Below are 14,489 nucleotides of genomic sequence, written 5' to 3'. Positions count from 1 at the left end.
AAGTTGATCCAGGGAATATCCGATTGCCTCTCGGGGGATCAGGAAGGAATTTTTTTCCCCTGCTGTCACAAATTGGATCATGCTTTGCTGGGGTTTTTCGCCTTCCTCTGGATCAAAGTCGCGCTGCAAAGTTGCGTCAAAGTCGCATGACATTCAGCTCATACAATTTTAAAAGGGGCCTAAGCCGTGTAAAAAAAAACAAAAAAAAAAAACACAAACATGCGTTTAGGTAATTTACACCTGTGCACCATTGGCTCCCGCCGCTGTCAATCACAGGCAGTGAGCCAATTAGGAGGGAGCAGGGGCGGGGCTAAGCCCTGTTCTGTGTGTCTTATGGTATTGGGGCAGTGAGAGAAGTGGAGGAGCCAGGAGCACAGGCAGGGGGACCTGAGAAGAGGAGGAGCCAGGAGCGCAAGCAGGGGGACCCAAGAAGAGGAGGAGCCAGGAACGCCGCCGGGGGACCTAAGAAGAGGAGGAGCCAGGAGCGCGGGGCAGGGGGACCCGAGAAGAGGAGGAGCCAGGAGCGCCGGCGGGGGACCTAAGAAGAGGAGGAGCCAGGAGCGCATGCAGGGGGACCCAAGAAGAGGAGGAGCCAGGAGCGCAGGCAGGGGGACCCAAGAAGAGGAGGAGCCAGGAGCGCAGGAAAGAGGACCCAAGAAGAGGAGGAGCCAGGAGTGCCGATGGAGGATCTGAGTAGAAAAGGAGCCAGGAGCGCAGACAGGGGGACCCAAGAAGAGGAGGATCCAGGAACGCTGGTGGGGGACCCGAGAAGAGGGGGAGCCAGGAGCGCAGGCAAGAGAACCCGAGAAGTAGAGGAGCCAGGAGCGTCGGCGGGGGACTCGAGAAGAGGGGGAGCCAGGAGCGCAGGCAAGAGAACCTGAGAAGTAGAGGAGCCAGGAGCATCGGCGGGGGACCCAAGAAGTTGAAGAGCCAGGAGCGCAGGCAGGGAGACCCAAGAAGAGGAGGAGCCAGGAGCGCCGGTGGGGGACCTGAGAAGAAGAGGAGCAAGGAGCGCGGGCAGGGGGATCCAAGAAGAGGAGGAGCCAGAAGCGCGGGCAGGGGGACCCAAGAAGAGGAGGAGCCAGAAGCACCGGGGGGGGGCCCGAGAAGAGCAGGAGCCAGGTGCGCCGGCGAGGGACCTGAGAGGTGGAGCAGCCAGGAGCGCCGGCGGAGGACCCGAGAAGAGGAGGAGCCAGGAGTGCAGGCAGGGGGACTCAAGAAGAGGAGGAGCCGGGAGCCCCGGCAGGGGACTTGAGAAGAAGAGGACCAGGGCTGTTCTGTGCAAAATCATTACACAGCGCGGGTGTGTAGAAGATATTTGTTTGTTTATAAAAAATTAAAAAAATAATAATAATTTAAAGGGTAACTCCACTTTCGTGGGGAAAAAAAAAGAACATAAAGAAAAAACAATATAGCGTATACCAGGCCTCGACAAAACCCAGGCGCCAGGTCGCATTTGCGACTAGAATTAGCGACCTGGCGCCTGGGGTGCCCTGCAGAAGGTGTCCTGTCATTTTTGCACGGACTTCCGCGCACAGAGTGCACGGATTCCGGGCCGTCCGAAAATTGAGGCCCCGGCTTTACGGCCTACTTGAGATGAGAGGCTTCCAATGGGGAACTGGCGCCCTCTTGTGGTGGCCGGGAGTAATGACTTGTAATTACTGTTTCCACTGCCTGATTGTTCACAATGCATTACCATCTCCCTGTCCAGTTAGTTACCTTTGACAGGGGGTGTGGTTATTTATTATTAATTTAATTTATTTTTTAAATGTAAAAACTAAATAATATTTTTTTCCTTTTTAATTAATAAAAAAAAAATAAAAAAAAAAAATATATTTTTTTCCAATTATTATTAAAAAAAAAAAAATAATAATAATATATATATATAATTCTTTTTTCCTCATCGCCATGCCACAGCCGAAGGCCCCTTTCACACGGGCTGTCTGATCAGGTCCGCCTGTCAGTTTTTCAGGCAGACCTGATCGGACCCTTCATTCTCCTCTATGGAGTAGTAATCTTGTCCTCCAAAAACAGACGGATGGTGGTTCTATTTTCTATCCATCCCATGGATCGGATCAGATGGCATCGGATGGAAAGAGACAGACAGTCTGTTTTCATCCAATTGTGCTATAGAGGAGAGTGGGGTTCTAGTCGTATTTATGTGTAAATTTAGTATCCGTTTTATTAAATAAAGCTTGGTTGTTAGTTTAAAAAAAAAAAAAAAACTGGCTCCTAACTTTTTTAGCTGGCTCCTAGATTTCAGGAAGATTTGTCAAGCCCTGGCGTATACAATTGTCACACAAATCATATTGTAATTGAATGTTATTAAAAATGACCTTTCCTTTTCAATCTGCAGCTGTTGTAATTTTCTGAAAATGCAATACAATATGGCCGCCTGGAGCTGTTCTGTACACAGAATGTATACTGACCACACCCCCAGAAACATAATTTCCTGCTTGTGTGATTGGCTCACCAATTTTCCCAGAAGTCTGCACTAAGCTACAAGTCAGATTTCTGGCATCCCCTGCAACAAAAATTTCATTTTTGGTGAAATACTTTGGTTAGAACACCTCTAAAGGAATGCAGGCCCAGCAGATTTCCTCATTAGAGCCCTGCAGGTGTCACAGCTGATAGATAATTATGAAACCACTTCCATTTGACCCACTCAGCACAGAGGAACAAACAATGATTTCTTCAGAATAACAAAAGGTAGGAATCTGCAACAAAGGTTGTTAAAATCCTTGCAATGTACAGAGATCACCCAGAGGGGAATGTTTTTTTCGCAACAAAAGTGGAGTTACTCTTTAACTTTAGTATCACTTTAAAAATGTTATTAAAAGCGGTATTAAACCCAAAAGCAATGATTTATTATATTGCAGTTTACCAATTGACTGCATTTGTTGTCTTTTTTAGGCTTTCTTTCTTTTATTTTCATGTGGTGATCCAGCCAGAAAGTCTGTTGTTTTTTTCAACAGAACAAGCTCTCCAGAAGAATGTATCAGTTTACAGGGATGAGACAAACCAGTTAACACTGACCGGGGTGCTTAAAGTGATCAGCTTTAATTTATTCATGTAAAATCTTTATCCAAAAAAGGAAAGGAAAAAACAGTTTGCTGTAACTGCTTGTAAAGTGTGAGCTGGAGTTTAGCTTCATTTTGTTAGTGTATCTAAATCTGCTGGTACATCTAACCCTCCCCTCCCCCGAGACTGACAATGCTGCTGTCCAAAGGTGCTCCCTGTGCTCCTTCATCCAGAGTGGGGGGGGCACTTTTAATATAGGAGGTGTGTTGCTGGCCAGATCACCAGGTGAAAGCAGAGAGAAAAAAAGCCAAAGAAAAGAAAACGAATGCAGCCATCACATCTAAATGATTGCTTTAATATTTAGGTTTTTCTAACTTTTTTTATTTATTTTTTATTGCTTTTACAAGGAAGCTGAAATCCCTCTATATGCAGATGACCGGTTCTCTTTAAGGGTCTGTGACCTCCATTGAAGCTGCTCAAGCACAGATTGCGCTCCATTAGCTTAGGAAGTGAGAGGAAATCCCTCCAAAGTAAAGAAAATCTCTGGTTGTCCTCAGAACTAGTGTCCCCATTAGAAGATTTCCTGTTCTAGTGACAACCCCAAAATTTGGGATTTTCTTTTACTTTCACCAGGACAGATAGTTAAAAAACTGACAGGGGGGGAGGGGTCAAATTTTTCTCCACTTTATCCAAAACTAAAAATAGATATACTATGGCAGGGCAGCCCTCCTGCACAAAATCACATACCTGCACGTGACCTGGGGCAACCTGTTCCCGCTGTGATTGGACACAGTGGGAGCCAATTGTGAATGGTTCTCAGAAGAAGCAGAATGGTGGTCAGCCTATGTAAACAGGAACACGGATCCCTGTCTTTCCCCAGTCAAAGCACCTCCCCCACAGTTAGTAAGCACTCCCTAGGAACACATTTAACCCTTTGATGGCCCCTGATGTGATCCCCTTCCCTGCCAGTGTTATTAGTACAGTGACAGTGCATTTTTTTAAGCACTGATTATTGTATTAGTGTCACTGGTCTCCAAAAAGTGTCACTTAATGTCCGCCGCAATCCGGTTAAAAATCACTGATCGCCACCATTACTAGTAAGAAAAAATAAAAAGTCCATAAATATATCCCATAGTTTGTAGATGCGATGACATTTCCACAAACCAATCAATATGTACTTATTTGGGAGTTTTTTTTACCAAAAAATATGTAGCAGAATACATATTGGCCTAAATTTATGAAGAAATTCGAATTTTTACATTTTTTAATTGGAAATGTTCTAGGGCCACCATAGAAACGCAGTCCGGATGCGTTCTGGGTGCGTTTTTGATGCAGTTTTTTCCTCCTTTTTTCTTAACCTTAAATAAGGACATGTGTGTTTTAGGGCTCTTTCACACGGGCGGTCCGATCAGATCCGCCTGTCAGTTTTTTAGGCGGATCTGATCGGATCCTCCATGCAGCTCTATGGGGCAGCGGATGTCAGCGGAGACACCTCCGCTGACACCCGCTGCCATCCGTATCCGATCCTGTCCGTGAAATCTGGACGGATGGAAACCCTATTTTTCCATCCGTTCAGTAATCGGATCGGATCTGATGAGAGCGGACAAGCGGTCCGCTCTCATCCGATCCCCCATAGAGAGCAGCGGGGGCTGAGACACCTCCCTCTCCGCTCTGCAAGCGGAGACGGAGCTGTCATCCGCCCGGCTCAGCGGGGATCGCGGATCGATCCCCGCTGAGCAACACGGATCCGCCTACGGAGGCGGATCGTGTGAAAGAGCCCTTAGTGTGTTTTTGGTGCTTTTAGGTGCAATTCGGTGGGTTCTTGTGTGTTTTTGATGTGTTTTACCACGTTCCAGTGCAGAAAAATGCAGCATGTTCTACTTTTTTTTCTGGCACTGGAACTGCTAGCACTGGTGTGAACTATTCCATTGAAAACCATGTAACCTACTATCCATGTGTTTTTGATGCCGAAAAAAAAAAAAAAAAACACACTGTACTGAGTGTGTGCGAACTGGCCCTTATAGCAGAAAGAAAAAAATATTGTGTTTTTTTTTTTTTTAAATTGTCGGTCTTTTTTTATTTCTAGCACAAAAAAAAAAAGAAAAAAAAAAAGCAAAGGCGATCAATACCACCAAAAGAAAGCTCTTGTGGGGAAAAGGAATTTTTTTTGGGGGGGGGGGGGGGGTACAGCATCGCACGGCTGCGCAATTGTCAGGTAAAATAACTCGCGATGTCGCAGTCCCGCTAAAAATCGAAGATCGCCGCCATTACTAGTAAAAAAATAAATAAATGAATTAATTAAAATGACATAAATCTTTCCCCTAATTTGTAGACACGATAACTTTTGTGCAAACCAAACAAAATACGCTTATTGGGATTTTTTTTTTTTTTTACCTAAAATTTGTAGCAGAAAACAAATTGGACTAAAATGATGAAAAAATGTGATTTTAAATTTTTTTTTTCGTGAATGTTATATAGCAGAATGTGAAAAAAATGTTTTTTTTTTTTTTTGGGATTGTCGCTCTTTTTTTGTTTATAACGCAAAAAATAAAAATTGCACAGGTGATCAAATACCACCAAAAGAAAGCTCTATTTGTGGGAAAAAAAGGACATCAATTTTATTTAGGTACAGCGTCGCACGACCGCGCAATTGTCCGTTAAAATAAAGCAGTTCCGAATTGCAAAATAGGGCCTGGTCATTAAGGGGGAAAATCCTTCCGGTCTTGGACCCCTTTCACACTGTCCGCTCCGTCGGTGGACTCCGTTTTTCTCAGCGGGGGATCGATCCACCGATCCCCTGCTGAGCAGGCGGATGGCAGCTCTGTGTACGGAGACAGAGCTGTCAGGTCCCCGCTCTCCTCTATGGGGGAATCGGATGGGAACGGACCGCCTGTCCGTTCTCATCTGATCCGCCAGACGGATGGAAAATAGGGTTTCTATCCGTCCGGATGTGACGGACAGGATCGGATGTCAGCGAACATGTCTCCACTTACATCTGCTGCCCCATAGAGATGCATGGGGCATCTGCTCAGATCCGCCTAAAAAACTGACAGGCGGATCTGAACTGTGAAACATATGAAAGGGGCCTTAAAGTGGTTAAGGGGGCGTGGCAGGGGGTGTGTCCTATGCCTACAAACTTTTGCTAATAGGTGTTCCTCATTACCATCTTAAAAAGTTGGGAGGTATGCAAAAAGTATGTAGCATTTACTCCCTGGAATCCATCTGCCCTTAGCTCAGGCATGCATGCAGGAGGGTGTGCTTAGCCCCTCTTCCCCTCCTGAAGACTCCTGGGATGTGTGACATCATTTGCCTAGGCAAGAAACCAGGAAGTAACTGAAGACATGAAGAAAAAAAGTATAAAACAAGTAAATATGATATACTTTCCTATCTATTTACTAATACCAGCAGCATGAGGATTAAAAATATCCAATGTTGGGAGAGTGAAGTTGCACTTTAAGGACTCTGCATGAGATCTGATTGGGCGCTATTAGTGCTGCTTTCCACGCTGAGCTGAGTCTGTGCAGCACTTTCCCCGACTCTCCTTGGAGGACATCCCACCCTCCCCTCTGTCACCGGGCCAGGAGAAATTTCTATTCCCGTACAATGTGTCACCAGCAAAGAGAGCTTCTCGGGAAAAACAAAGAGGCCAGCGTGCCCCTCCTGACAGCACATTGGCACGTAACAAAACAAAAAGTGACGCCAGCGACGCAGCGCTGCAAACACCCACCTGACCCCCCCGACCTGGAGAACGTCTCCGGACAAAAAGTTTTTTTCCTGGCCCCCGAACCCCAGATACCGATAAACATCTCCCGTACCTTGGCGTCTACACCCGAAATCTCCCTCCCCATCGCCTGGCAGGACGCATCGGCTTGGCGTTCATGGAGCGCAGCCCCTTGGTAGGCTTCGATAGGTCCCTGTAGATGGAGCTTCAGACACGCTACAGATTTTTTTTTCTGGCTGGCAGCGTTGTCACCCACCCACCCCACCCCCACGTCAGATTAGGAGGTGAGGAGACCCAGCCTTGTGTCTTCATTCAGCACGCCGAAATTCGGGCCAAGAGCTGCGATTGTAAACCTAACAAGCCACACCCGGGACAAGATTCACAAACCGCCGCCAATCTCCTGCTAAGAGAACCGCCGCAAGACTGCAGCAGTGCCCACGTATGGTTAACCCTCGCCTGCCCTGACGCACATTTCCAATTTAAAGAAAAAAAAAAAAAAAGAAGGCAACCCCCGGATTAACTCTTAGACTCGGGCATACTTGCCAACTGTCCTGTTTTTGCAGGGACAGTCCCAGCAAATAGGAGCCTGTCCCAGGTAATTTATATTGTCCCTGGAAGTGCCCGTTAATCGGGCTGCCCATAAATGTTACGCAGAAGTAGTGCAGCTGAATGGGAGAATTATTCCAACTCTGCTACTGTGGCCTTAAGTTTAAAATTCCCTTTTTAATTTCCTGTAATTCTCTCTATATAAGTAGGCGAATATTAATTATGCAGAGTGGGCGGAGCTTCAGGGAAGTGGGCGTGGTAAGCAATTGATAGCTGTGCTTCAAAGTGTCCCTGGAATTTTTTTTCAAATGTTGGCAACTATGTGCTCGGATCACACTACCGCGCCTTGGGATCCGATTTGTGAGACTCCAAGTCCCGTGACTGTAAAATCCCATGTTAGTCAATGAGAGCGGTCCTAATTATCACTACTGAAGGCGCTGCGACTTTAGAAAAGGTTCCTGTGCTACTTCAAGGCGACTTCTATTTAACTACTTGCCGACTGCCTGCTGCACATATACTGCGGCAGGTAGGCTTGGCTGCGCGAGCCGCCCGTACCTGTACGGCGGTTCACAGGAGCGCTTCTGGGGGTGCACACGCGCGACGCCGGGGCGCGCTCACGCCCCCATTAGGCAGCGAGGAAGCCGATCCACGGGGGGGGGGCGGCCGCGATTACTCCCCGTGGAGAGAGAACGACGGTCTGCTGTTGTAAACACATCAGACCGTTGTTCTCTCTGAAATGATCACAGAGCGCCTGTGATCCTTCTATATAGGATCATAGGTCTCTGTGTTGATTCCACAAGCTCACCCCCCCTCACAGTTAGAAAACACCCCCTAGGCATACACTTAAGCCTTTGATCGCCCATGGGTTAACCCCCTTCCCTGCCAGTGTTATTATTACAGTAACAGTGCATATTTTTAACACTGATTACTGTAGTAATGTCACTGGTCCCCACAAAAGTGTCAAAAATGTCAGTCAGGGGTCCGATCTGTCCGCCGCAATGTCGAAGTCCCGCTAAAAATCGCAGATCGCTACCATTACTAGTAAAAAATAAATAAATAAATAAAAATGACATAAATCTTTCTGTTCTAATTATTGTCCTCTGGGTACTCATGGCTGAACCCCACCCAGGAAAAGAATATATCTACAGCCTTTCATCTACCATCAACTATATAGTGCAAGGGCCTGCCTGGCTGTATACATACTGAATTACGTAGGGGGGGTCCTCCGATTATGTTTTGTTAAAACTAAAGGAGATTGTGCAATCTGATTGTATGGCCAGCTTTAGCCTCAGAATACACATTCCAATCTGACCGTACAATCAACTTTAGATTTACCAAAACCATATAATATGAGGACCTACTTACACTATCCAATCAATCTGTATCCAATCAGGCAAGCCCTTACACTGCACACCTGTTGGTAGATCTGAAAAGGATTGTACAATCAATCTGGGCAGCACAGTGGTGTAGTGGTTAGCACTTTCGCCTAACAGCAAAAAGGGTCACTGGTTCAAATTTCCAACCTACAACACTACCTGCCTGGAGTTTGCACGTTTTCACTGTGCCTGTGTGGGTTTCCTCCAGGTATTCCGGTTTCCTCCCACACTCCAAACACATGCTGGTAGGTTTATTGGCTCCTGTCTAAATTGGCCCTAATATGTGTATGAATGTGAGTTAGGGACTTTAGATTGTAAGCTCCTTGAGGCCAGGGACTAATGTGAATGTACAATGTATATGTAAAACGTTGTGTAAATTGACAGCGCTATATAAGTATGTGAAAAAATAAATAAAATAAAATCAGAATCTAATGTGTGGTGACTGGTGAGCATACACCATGTTCTGCCTCCAGGAGGATATTAATTAGGTTGTTTGCCTGCAATATCAAATTTGACCACAAGATGGAGCCTGTGGTAAATGTAATGTTGTTGTAGAAACTGTTCACCTATAACAAAAATTACCATCATTCTTCAAGCCCCGTACACACGTACCGATGGTCGGCTTACAAATGTTCCTCTTTTCTCCCCGGGATGTCGGTGTCTGCTGAAAAGTGCAAAGACAGCACAAGGACAGCACAAGAATTTTGTCCGCCGACTGCAGAAGTGATGTCATGTAATGGTTAACTTTCCCTGTGTTTTCTATTTTCTGAGCATGCCCAGTCTTGCAAATCTGCGGTCTGTCGGCCGAATTGTGTACTGACAGGCGAACAATCGTCCGTTCTGGTGTCGGCATACAAATATTTTCATGTTTGCACGAAAGACTTTTGTCCGCGGATTGTGCGCAGACATCTGTCGGAGGCACCATACTAACACGCGTACAATCGGCAGATCCTTCGTCCACCGACGTTTGTATGCCGACGATCGGTACGTGTGTACGGGCCTTTAGTCTAAGAAAGAGAAACAGGTGCATCCTGGGAACTCAGACATCTTAGTGACTGAAAAAAGGAACCAGCAAAGATCCTCAGCGAGTTCTGTGCCATGAGGTGCCATGTTGAACTTCCAGTGACCAGTATGAGAGAGTGAGAGCGATAACACCAAATTTAACACACCTGCTCCCCATTCACACGTGAGACCTTGTAACACTAACGAGTCACATGACACTGGGGAGGGAAAATGGCTAATTGGGCCCAATTTGGACATTTTCACTTAGGGGTGTACTCACTTTTGTTGCCAGCAGTTTAGACATTAATGGCTGTGTGTTGAGTTATTTTGAGTGGACAGCAAATTTACAATGTTATACAAGCTGTACACTCACTACTTTACATTGTAGCAAAGTGTCATTTCTTCAGTGTTGTCACATGAAAAGATACAATAAAATATTTACAAAAATGTGAGGGGTGTACTCACTTTTGTGAGATACTGTATATATATATACTAATTTACCAAAAGTATTGGGACGCCTGCCTTTACACACACATGAACTTTAATGGCATCCCTGTCTTAGTCCATAGGGTTCAATATTGAGTTGGCTCACCCTTTGCAGCTATAACAGCTTCAACTCTTCTGGGAAGGCTGTCCACAAGGTTTAGGAGTGTCTATGGGAATGTTTGACCATTCTTCCAGAAGTGCATTTGTGAGGTCAGGTACTGATGTTGGAGAGAAGGCCTGGCTTGCAGTCTCCATTCTAATTCATCCCAAAGGTGTTCTATCGGGTTGAGGTCAGGACTCTGTGCAGGCCAGTCAAGTTCCTCCACCCGATGTCGATATGCATGAATAAATGTGTGACATGTCACAATAAACAGCTACAGTATCACCAAAAAAGCTCCAACTTATGTCATTAAAAAGCAATCATTGAACTCCAGGTCCAGTGACTTTGCCTAGGCTCAGATGATGTCATCAGTCTGCTGCCGGCAGGAGGAAGCATTTCTCCAGTTTCCTCTCCCCCAGTGATCAGACTGTACATTGTAACTTTAGGTAAGAGTCTGCAGCAAGGGCTGAACTGTGTCAGACATTTGTGTCATCTCTGAGCTGGCATCTCAGACCAGGAAGTAAATGGTAACCCTGGGTGATTCCTGAACAAAGATGGCCCCGTCCTTCTGTGGAAATAAGCAGATGCATTGTCATGGGAGTACTGTGATCTCTATGAAAGGTAATAAATTCCCCTTAAAGTATTAAACCTTACACATTACTTAGCGTGTATGTACTTAACCTGAAAAATATATCTAATGCTACGTCCAATTTTAATGTTTAGTAAGTGTTGCCCTTTAACCAAACTGGAATATTGTCTACAATGTTATTATCTCCTGCAAAGAGGAAAAAATAAATCGGGGCAGTGCATTAGGCAGACGGCTGGGATGAGCGTCATGGTCCGGATGTGTGGAAGAGCATGTCATGAGGACACGGCACAGTCTAGTCTAATGTATTAGCAGCAGAATTTCAGTCTTATATTTTCTCATTAGCGGCGGCTGGGAGTTCATAAGAGGTGATCAGACAAAACAGATGTGTCACACTTCCCAGAGCTGCTCATTAGAAGACTGCTACAAGCTCTGCAGGGGCGGGGGATCCCCGAAAAGAAGACCGCACCCTTCTACTGAAGATCAGAAATCACAGACTTGCTAGATGCAGAGGCTCCAGCACTTATACATTGTTAGAATGTGGCCAATGTCATCCATCACAGGTATGGCACAGTAACAATTCTGCTAAGGGGTGGGGCCTGGAGGGATGAATCATTCATTGGTTTCTTATATTTCCCAGGGATGCCTACAAAGAGCTGTCCCACCACTGTTTCCACAAGAACATGTGGTGTCACCCAAATTCCTGGGTAGGATCTTCTCTAGAAGACAATAAACATTCAGGCCTCCTGTTACGCTAATAGTGTAGTGTAGCGGAAACACCTACAAAGAGTTGTCCCAACACTGTTTCCACAAGAATGTATGGTGTCACCCAAATTCCTGGGCAGGATCTTCTCTAGAAGACCATAAACATTCAGGCCTCCTGCTACGCTGATAGTCTAGTGCATCGGAAACACCTACAAAGAGTTGTCCCACCACTGTTTCAACAAGAACATGTGGTAGTGTAGTGGTGTGCCCCTTTATCCAGATGCAGGTGCAAGTCCCTTTAACTCAATTCCCCACATCCCCTGAGTTCCAGGACGCCCAGAGAGTATAAATGCCAGCTCCGCCCAGCTTCCTGTGCTCAGAGAGATCCTGCCTGATGGGACAGCAGTGACTGGGCAAGTGAGCTGTCCCCAGGTGCTGGGTCCTCATTCAATCGGTCTGGTGTGTGGGCCACCAGCAGTGAGCACAAGAGCATGCAGCATCTATCCAAGCCCCAGTCACTGGAGAGGACTCTGTTACAATCCATGTGGAGAAGTTGTCCAAGCAGTTGGTTGGTCCTATCTATGGCCCCCAGAGCCTCCTGACCAAAGTCAGCATCAGCAGTGCCTGTGTGAAGTCTGTGCCAGAAGGAAATCCCTCAGCTCCTAGTCTGTTGAATGAACGATCAATCTCTGGGAACACGTGAGAAATCTTCAGATCTTTATCCCTTCTGTAAACTGAACTCAGAGCACTCTGCTGCCATCTAGTGGCCATTACTAGAACTGCAATAGAATTGTTTTCACATGTTTTATGAATGTTTCTCCCTTCCTCATATTACTGTTTTGTACTGCAAACCTCTGTTCACATGATTTCCTGTGTAATCTACATTCCACATTGTTAAGTAAAGTAGAAATTGCACATCACCACTGGTCTGATCATTTGGCTGATACCGTTACATAACAGTGTCACCCAAATTCCTGGCCAGGATCTTCTCTAGAAGACCATAAACATTCAAGCCTCCTTCTACGCTGATAGGTATTGTCTGTTAAAAGTTACATGTTTCTTTGATGTTGAAGGCTCTTCTTCTGTCTCTTCACTGGGCTTTTTCTTTTTCCCAAGGAAACTTTCCAACGACGTCTGTTTCGTACTCATTTTTGCTAATTTGTGGGTTAAATTTGAGCAAACACAATATACACGTACACCAAGCACTGTTAAACATGAGAAAGTACCGGTGAATAGAGAGAAGAGCGATACACACCTTCTCTTTACCAAAGCTACAACGCCACTGCCGCTTGCAGCTGCTCAGCTCAAGACGTCACCTAAAACTGCCCTGTTATCACGATATTTTGCGCATGCGCGGTATTGGTGCGGCTTTAGGTGACGTCTCTCAGCTCCCGGTTAACCTCTCGTCCATGGAAAGTAGCACAAACCTGAGAGAAATACACCACAGTAAATAAAATGGAAATAATTTAATGTTCCTTGGGCGGCCCGGTACCATTTGATCCACGGACCGGTACCGGTCCGCGGCCCGGGGGTTGGGGACCACTGCTCTAGAAGACCATAAACATTCAGGCCTCCTGCTACGCTAATAGTGTAGTGTAGCGGAAACACCTACAAAGAGTTGTCCCACCACTGTTTCCACAAGAACATGTGGTGTCACCCAAATTCCTGGGTAGGATCTTCTCCAGAAGACCATAAACATTCAGGCCTCCTGCTACGCTGATAGTGTAGTGTAGTGGAAACACCTACAAAGAGCTGTCCCACCACTGTTTCTACAAGAACGTATGGGGTCACCCAAATTCCTGGCCAGGATCTTCTCTAGAAGACCATAAACATTCAGGCCTCCTGCTACGCTGATAGTCTAGTGCATCGGAAACACCTACAAAGAGTTGTCCCACCACTGTTTCCATAAGAACGTGTGGTGTCACCCAAATTCCTGGGCAGGATCTTCTCTAGAAGACCATAAACATTCAGGCCTCCTGCTTTGCTAATAGTGTAGTGTAGCCGAAACACCTACAAAGAGTTGTCCAACCACTGTTTCCACAAGAACATGTGGTGTCATCCAAATTCCTGGCCAGGATCTTCTCTAGAAGACCATAAACATTCAGGCCTCCTGCTATGCTGATGGTGTAGTATAGCAGAAACACCTAGAAAGAGCTGTCCCACCACTGTTTCCAGAGGAACATGTGGTGTCACCCAAATTCCTGGGCAGGATCTTTTCTAGAACAGTGCTCCCCAACCTTTTTATTGCCGCGGACCGGTCAACGTTTGATAATTTTACCGCGGTCCGGTCGCCGCAAACTATGCAGAGCGGTTTTGGTGTGTGGGAATCACCTGTCCCGATAAATCCATATTTCAAGTAGGACTCATGGTATTGTCTGTTAAAAGTTACATGTTTCTTTGATGTTGAAGGCTCTTCTTCTGTCTCTTCACTGGGCTTTTTCTTTTTCCCAAGGAAACTTTCTAACGACGTCTGTTTCGTACTCATTTTTGCTAATTTGTTGGTTAAATTTGAGCAAACACAATATACACGTACACCAAGCACTGTTAAACATGAGAAAGTGCCGGTGAATAGAGAGAAGAGCGATACACACCTTCTCTTTACCAAAGCTACAACGCCACTGCCGCTTGCAGCCGCTCAGCTCAAGACGTCACCTAAAACTGCCCTGTTACCACGATATTTTGCGCATGCGCGGTATTGGTGCGGCTTTAGGTGACGTCTCTCAGCTCCCGGTTAACCTCTCGTCCATGGAAAGTAGCACAAACCTGAGAGAAATACACCACAGTAAATAAAATGGAAATAATTTAATGTTCCTTGGGCGGCCCGGTACCATTTGATCCACGGACCGGTACCGGTCCGCGGCCCGGGGGTTGGGGACCACTGCTCTAGAAGACCATAAACATTCAGGCCTCCTGCTACGCTGATAGTGTAGTGTAGCGGAAACACCT

General features: G+C 46.0%; 1 protein-coding gene across 3 annotated transcripts in view; it reads right to left on the bottom strand.

The window, feature by feature from the left end:
* ZBTB7C (zinc finger and BTB domain containing 7C) overlaps positions 1-14,489 on the bottom strand; it is a 322,326-nt gene that overhangs the window by 44,090 nt on the left and 263,747 nt on the right. The window contains exon 1 of one of the 3 annotated variants that reach the window (XM_082254582.1): positions 6,837-6,915. The exons of the other annotated variants lie outside the window; for them this stretch is intronic. The gene's annotated coding sequence lies outside the window, so the exon portion shown is untranslated. Of the gene's footprint in view, positions 1-6,836; positions 6,916-14,489 lie in introns of those variants that run through there. 3 annotated transcript variants of the gene reach the window in all.

Source organism: Pelophylax lessonae (assembly GCF_965119305.1).
Source record: "Pelophylax lessonae genome assembly, chromosome: 1".
NCBI classification, from domain to species: domain Eukaryota; kingdom Metazoa; phylum Chordata; class Amphibia; order Anura; family Ranidae; genus Pelophylax; species Pelophylax lessonae.
The sequence above is the reverse complement of the archived record's forward strand: the minus strand, read 5'-3'. Positions and strand labels throughout refer to the sequence as shown.